The sequence below is a fragment of the Ctenocephalides felis genome, unplaced genomic scaffold, assembly GCF_003426905.1.
Source record: "Ctenocephalides felis isolate EL2017-DRISC unplaced genomic scaffold, ASM342690v1 CF-g0.4_SCAFFOLD_00845, whole genome shotgun sequence".
NCBI lineage: Eukaryota > Metazoa > Arthropoda > Insecta > Siphonaptera > Pulicidae > Ctenocephalides > Ctenocephalides felis.
In genome coordinates, this window is record NW_020536999.1 from 67281676 (window position 1) to 67289242 (window position 7567).

A 7567-nucleotide genomic window follows, 5' to 3' on the forward strand; every position below is an offset into this window, starting at 1 on the left:
TTAACATTTTTTCCAAATTACAAAGAAACGACTCGGCAGATCGTCGCACAAAACTGACAAACGATAACCCTCATCGAGATACATCAAATGGTTTTTAAATTTCTGAAATCGGTTTAGGTGTTTTTGAGCAAACGTCGATGAAAGGTCTAATTTTGATAAACGTCAAAAAAAGATACTATTTTTTGCAAACTTTGACGAATTTTTAAAATTAAACGACTTTTGTAGGGCCGTATTATTTTGGTATGATCTAGAAGGCCATGATATCTATCACCAAAAAAAAAAATTAATGAAAATCGTCGAAAATTTTTTTTAACACTTTATTACAAGGAAACGGCTCGGCCGATCTTTACCAAAAACTAATCAGATCCCAACCAATATCTTTCGTATGATTTTTGAATTTTCAAAATCGATTCAGAATTGCGGGCTAAAACGTGGACGAAAAATTTTTCACTTATCTGCTATTTACCAAGAAACGGCTAGGTCAATCGTCGCACGAAATTGATAAACGCTAGTCCTCATCGATAGACATCGGATGGCTTTTAAATTTTTAAAATCGGTGCAGCCGTTTTTGAGAAAACGTCGATTTACGCCAAAAAAATTGTTCACGCACACGCACACACACACATACTTTTTCCAAATTTGGTCTCATTCGATTCAGAATAACTTGAAACGCCGAGAAAACATAAAATTAGCGATTCGGATTTTTTGATGAAAACATAAACTTCTCCTTCGGGAAGTTAAAAAATATATAAAGAAAATATCTTCAAAAAATAAAAGAATTGTTAGAGGTGATCCATCTGTAATAAAAATAAAATAAAACCTGTAATTAAAATTTAAGCTTTTGCATTAATCTTGAAAAATCTCAATCGAAATCTATTCAAAAAGATGTCCCGTGCATTGACCCAAAGATAAGGGTTAAGTGTTGAAAAACCGCTCAGGGGTAGTCCCAGGGGTTGAACCAGGGGTATGGGTGAATCGGCATTCCAAAGTTAGTGGGGTCGGTCATACATTTGGACGCGATTGGAGCACTCTAAATAGGTCAAAATGGAATTTTTCGAATTTCAACCCTTATTTTTGGGTCAATGCACGGGACATAAGAATTCATTTTAGAGGTACAGTTTCTTCAGCAAAGTATCTTATTTTGATCCCAAGTATCCGAAAATCATGTATATATATATATATATATATATATATATATATATAGAATATATATAGAAATATATATATATATATATATATATATATATATATATATATAAGATATGAATGTTATCGGTTAATAGTTGAATATATTGAATATAACCTATGATTTGGTAATATATATATATATATATATATATATATATATATATATATATATATATATATTTCTTACAAAAATAGATATTGATTACACTCTAAAAGTTTTCTTTAAAAATTGGCAAAAATACGATTAGAAGTAAAACATTACTTCATAATTTGCGAGAATTGTGTTATGTCTTAGTGTCTATTTTTGAATTTATGGTAAATTTTGCCATATAATCTTTTATTCCATAAGATTATCAAACAAACAAACAATTAACGTTTGCTTATTTATTTATTGTTACTAGGTGTTATATTATTAAGCAGTTGTAACAGATATTGTAATTTAAAAAAATAACGTTTGTATTTCTATTTTCAGGTTAGCAAACAAAATATCATCCCTATAATGTAAAGAAAACGTTTTCTTCCGACACCATCATGGATCTTCCCAAGAACCGAAGAAACCTTACAGAGCAAATTCCAGTTGAAATCATGTTATATTAAGTATAAAGTTAAATAGTACAATAGTTAATGCATCGTTAGTCAATTCTCAATGTGATAAGGAACTTATATCCTAATAGATTATAAATTTTTAAAAACGCTTAATTATTAGAATAATATGGAAAACTAAAGATTTTAAGAAGTAATTCAATGTTATTGATGTTGACTAGTACAAAGTTTAAGAATTCAAATTCGCATTTGCATTGCATTGAATTCAATATTCGTTTATTGAATTATTTAAGCCTTTTCATGCCAGATGAAGAAGAATCACCCTCTAAACGTATTTAGATTTTAGGAACGATTTGTTTTAAAACTAAGTTACCAAAAGTATTTGTTATTATATGAAAAGCAAAGACTGATAAATAGTTGTGAAACCAAAATGTACACTTTAAGACGCAAAATTTTGTGGTTCGCCCTATCAAGTCGTCTCTTCCTGATTTTTCTCCAAGCAGTCGCCAATAATTTGATACCGGATCACAAGGCTGATGCATTCACAAGTCCAATTCTGGATACTAATACTACTTCTTATGGAGACATGTTAATCCAAAAGACTTTGGGTGGTTTTAATAGATGGGATGCCCAGTATTTTATGCACATATCCCAATATGGATACACTTATGAAAATACATTGGCATTTTTTCCATTGTATCCATTGGTAGTCAGAGTTGCTGCAGAAGTTGCAAAGGTGTTCCTAGGAAACTTTTTGGCTTATCATAGTACGCTTTTGTTATCAGCGGTTTTGCTGAATGTATATTTTTTACAAAAGCTGCCCTCACATTACATCAATTAACATTAGTTGTACTAGGGGATGAAAAACTGGCATACATATCTTCAATATTATTCTGTGTAAATCCTGCCAGCATTTTTTTTTCTGCACCATATTCAGAAAGTGTGTACGCTTGGTTGAGTTTTGCTGGAATGCTGCGATGTCTGGATAAAACTGATATAAGATTTGGCAACATTGCTATAACAACTGCTGTACCATTTGGATTATCCTGCGTTGCTAGATCTAACGGTCTTCTAAATATAGGATTTATATTGTATCATTGGACACGAAATGGCGTCCAAAAAATGTGGCCAGAAGTTGTAAATAGATACAGAACTTTAAAAACTAAATGGGTTACACCTTTATTAGTTCTTCCGTTTGTGGCAGCTTCTATACAGATAATTATCACTTTGCTGGTTACTTTAGCGGTTTATGTATTGGTGCAGATTTATAACTACAGACAATTTTGTACCAGAACAACATTGGTATTACCAGAATTTTTGGTGCAATATGCGGAATCAAATAAGTTTGTTATGCCAGGCTATGGGATGCCCCCTTGGTGTGATGAAGAATATCCAATCGCTTATTCATATGTACAATCACATTATTGGAATGTTGGATTTATGCGTTATTATAAATGGAAACAAATACCTAATTTTTTGTTAGCATTTCCATTAATATCTATAATATTATGGAACACATGGAAATTCATCAAGCAGCATCCAGGATTTTGTCTACGCCTTGGAATTTTTTCAAACAGATATCAGAATATAACTAAAAAGCGCCCAATTGTAAAACCATTGTATTCTACAGAGATGTTTGTGTATTACGTACATGCAACAGCTTTGGTTATTTTCTGTTTACTATTTGTTCATATCCAAGTTACAACCAGACTTGTATGCTCTGCGAGTCCAGTACTGTACTGGTCTTGTGCTTATATGTTCAATTCGAAGTTAACAGATAAAAATCCAACAAGTATTAGAACTACAGTCATTGGACAGAACCAAAGGACCATGAGTTTTGATTTTGAGAACCTCGATAATATGTACAGCAAATGGAAGACTTTTTTGATAACAGAAAGTTTATCGGGACGAGAATCCTTGATCAGATGGTATTTTTTGAGTTATTTTGTCATAGGAACTATCTTGTTCTCTAATTTTTATCCTTGGACTTAATAGGTCGGAGAAAAACTCATATTTGCATATTGTTGAAATATGTAGATGAAACGTTCTTTTACAAACCGTACATAACTTTTTTGCAAATAAATTATAAGCTATTATGACTTTATAAAAACAGAAGAAACAAATTATTGTAAAATATTGGACCAAAGAATTTTTGTTGTAAATTTGTAGTACAAAATATAATTCATATATATTAACAAAAATTAGTAAAATTATAGAAATAATATAAGACCTTAGTTAAATTGATATGTGCGATAAAAAGCTAAATCCCTTGATAGTTGTTTATTGTTCACTAATTATTTAGGCAGAAAAGATTACTATGTAAAATTCGATATAGTATCATAAAATGGAAGTGGTAAATGGATATTATTATTAAAAATTAATTTAAATTTGCTAATTGTTTCTTACGAAAAATTGTTAACAGTTGTTTTTTAAACTTGTTCAAAATTCATTTATTTAACCTCGAGATAATTATAGGTTCAACTTTCTAGTTCAAATCTAACGGAGTGTTTTTATTAAATGAATCTATAAATTCGTATTCTCAAATTTTCGATAATTTCTGTTTTTCATAAAAATGAAGTAAGGGCATGTTTTTTAATATTGAATTTGAAAACATACTCAAGAGAAAATGGTTTTAGTCTACTACTGTACGGTGTGTAAAAGGGCCATTCATATTGTAATATTTTTATTAATATTATCTTTGAAATGATATTTTATAAATTCAAGTACATTATCTTCTAACTGAACTTTTTGATATAATTTAGTTCTCACTCGATTTTAAACTAAATAAATAAAATTAATTTTAATTACTTAATAATAATAATATATTTTATTGACTTCGATCGTAAATAAACGTAGAAATCTATCTAGATACAAATATTTTTGACAACCTGAAAGTATTTTAAGATAACTCTAGTCTTCTTATCTAACTTGTTACCTATCTATTGAACTAGTAACTGGCATAAATATTATTTATTTATTAATAACTGATGTTTGATCCATTTGTCAAAAGATTCGATTATGGGCCTATTCTCGGTAAGTTTTACTAGTGGTTTTAATATCAATACTGAGCAGTAGCTGTTTTTTTAACAATCAGTTATTATATGTAAAAAACTTAATATATTTTGTTAACACTAAATAGAAACTTTGGTTACTCATCAATGATGATGGGGGAAAATTGTACCCTGATGAAAAATCTATGTATTTATTTCATAGGCCTAGAAGGTTTTTATGATGTTAGTTTTTTCCGACACGCTTCTAGTAATAAATAGTGCAATAATTAATTTTAATGTTAAAATAGTTTTAAGACGTCTAGTCAAAGAGGAGAGAGTTAATAAGGTTTTTGAAGATGATAAAGAGTTTGCGTGACCACAATATTACTGGTCTAAGATTTTAAGTAGCTTTTTAATAGAGGCATTAAAAAATAAGCATAGGAATTTACTGAGAATTTGTATATTAATTTTTTTTTTAATTACAATTTTGACAACGCCGGTCAAATATTTTTATTATAAAGATAGCTATTATTTTATTGCTGTGAATTTGTCAACTACAGTTATCAATGTTTTTCTGGTCTTCTAGTTTTCTTACAAATATTTAAAAAAAATATTAAATTGCATCTTTTCTCACGAAACACTTATTTTATATTGTTGTTTGGTTTATTGTGTTAAGATTTAAAAGCTACACTACATCTGACAAATATAGAGAGAACTGTAAAGAATATTTCTATAAATTTATTGAAAATTGTAAAAGTCTATTTGATATTAAAATTTCAAAATATTTTAGGAAAAAAAGTTCTTATCATTAAAGCCTCACTCACAAGTTGATTTAGATTTGTAATATATTACGTGTAAACCTAAAAATTGTGCTTTCTGATATCTTCAAATGTTTTCTCCTTTACACACAAACTAATATATATGTATATATATATATATATATATAATTTTATTATCTTTCCACATTTTTTTTATCAACCTTGTTAGCTCTCACTCCTACAAATTTTCCGTTTTCCACTTTTTATAGTATATAAGCATTCCAGTTTAGTAGTATTGAAAAAGACATATCGTAAAAAGCTTTCTTTGTAAATGGCTAAGTTTTAATTAGTAGATATTATGTAATGCCTTTCGATTTAAGAAATCTTCCAAAACGTGTAGTAAATTTAGGTAAATACAAAGCGACCAGTTTTTATTTGAGCGTTGATATTTACTTGAAATTTTTCAGAGGCAGAAAAATATTTTAAATCCTTTTTTATTACTATTGCTGTGGAAAGGTTTAGAAAACTTGTGCTGTAAATCTCATATTTTTCGTAAGAAAATCTTTCTTGCTAATTTCATATCTCTCGACGTTTCAACTCAGTCTGAAACTTTTGAAACTATTTTTTTGAAAGTAATTCAAATACTTTTTTATTCCTATTGCTGTCGAAAGGTTTAGAAAATTTGTGCTGTAAATCTCATCTTTTCGTAAGAAAATCTTTTTTGCTAATTTCATATCTCTCGACGTTTCAACTGAGTCTGAAACTTTTGAAACTATTTTTTTGAAAAGATTTATTAGAAAAAAATTTTGAAAAGAAAAAACTTTTGAAATTATTTTTGAACAGCAATCAGAACCCAAAATTCCTATAAGCTGTTGTGCTGATTTGACTTAATACTAGTCTGTTTGACAGACCCAGACAGATGGCAACCCAATCAGTTGTCACATCTCTATATGATATATTATTATTACAATTTTTGTAATAGTGCAGCAATGCCGGGTGAAGGCTATTTTCACTTGGAAACATAATACTATCTATATTTCCAAGTGAAAATCGTTGCCACTGCTGCCTGACAACAGGCTGCCCGAAGTTGGTATTGAACCTGAAACCTCTGATTCAGGTTGAGTCCAAATATGTAAAATGTATGTGTATGTTAGCCGATTTTTTTTTTGTTAAGTTTTATTAGAAGTTGCTCAATTTGACTCAAGAAGGACTCGGGACTAGTTTTGCGAGACGATCGAAAATTTTTTGCTAGTTACTGATAATACACAAATTTTTAATTTTATATATAGATTTTATTCATATTATAATATACTAGAAAAAAACTGCGTAACAGCTCAATTAATATAAATATTTAAAAGTCTTTGGTGACAATAATAATAATAAGTATGTATCTAAATTATAATTATAAAAAATATCTTCATTCATAAAAAAACTTCGAATAATTCTGCTCAGATTCCTTACGTGTTAAGTTTGCTTTCATTGTTTCATATTTTTGTCTAGATTTATTTGAATATTGTAAGTAGTATTTTACGGTTTTTTTCCTTATTTTTTCAAAATATATATTATTTTTTAAAAATTGTATTTCTACGTCACGCTTTCGTTACAGTTGCTTGTTTTTGGCGCGCACCACCAATTTTCTTCACAGTTAAAAATTTATTCGCTTAACCTTAATCCTCATTTTTTGGCGCTGAGAATAAAATTTCTGCTTTGATATATGTTTTGTGTCACAGATCTTGAAAATGACGTTTTTGTTCACAAATTCTGTACTTTTGGTAGTTTTTGGTGAATTGGTTCTGGTTATGGATGATCAACCATCCAACACTAAACTATCATTTCACATCGTTTATCTTTTATCTCAGAATCTGTTTTCTGCGCAAATATTTAATTGTTTTCATTCGATTTTTTGAATAGTTTTAGTTTATTATTTTCATTCTCTATTCTTGGAACAAGGAGGATATGAAACCGTTGCACATCCCGAATAAGTACCGTCTATAGTGACGGAGCAGACGGAAATCTCGAGGCCGTCTGTGGCGCATACGTCGTGCAGCATAGCAACGTTCCTCCTGGCACTGCGCACTCTGCTCACAG

The 7567-nt window shown here is 29.3% G+C and overlaps 1 pseudogene; it reads left to right on the forward strand.

Moving 5' to 3' along the window:
- The first annotated feature begins 2161 nt into the window (after positions 1 to 2161).
- LOC113363931 lies at positions 2162 to 3783 on the forward strand (annotated as a pseudogene).
- The last annotated feature ends 3784 nt before the right edge of the window (positions 3784 to 7567 follow it).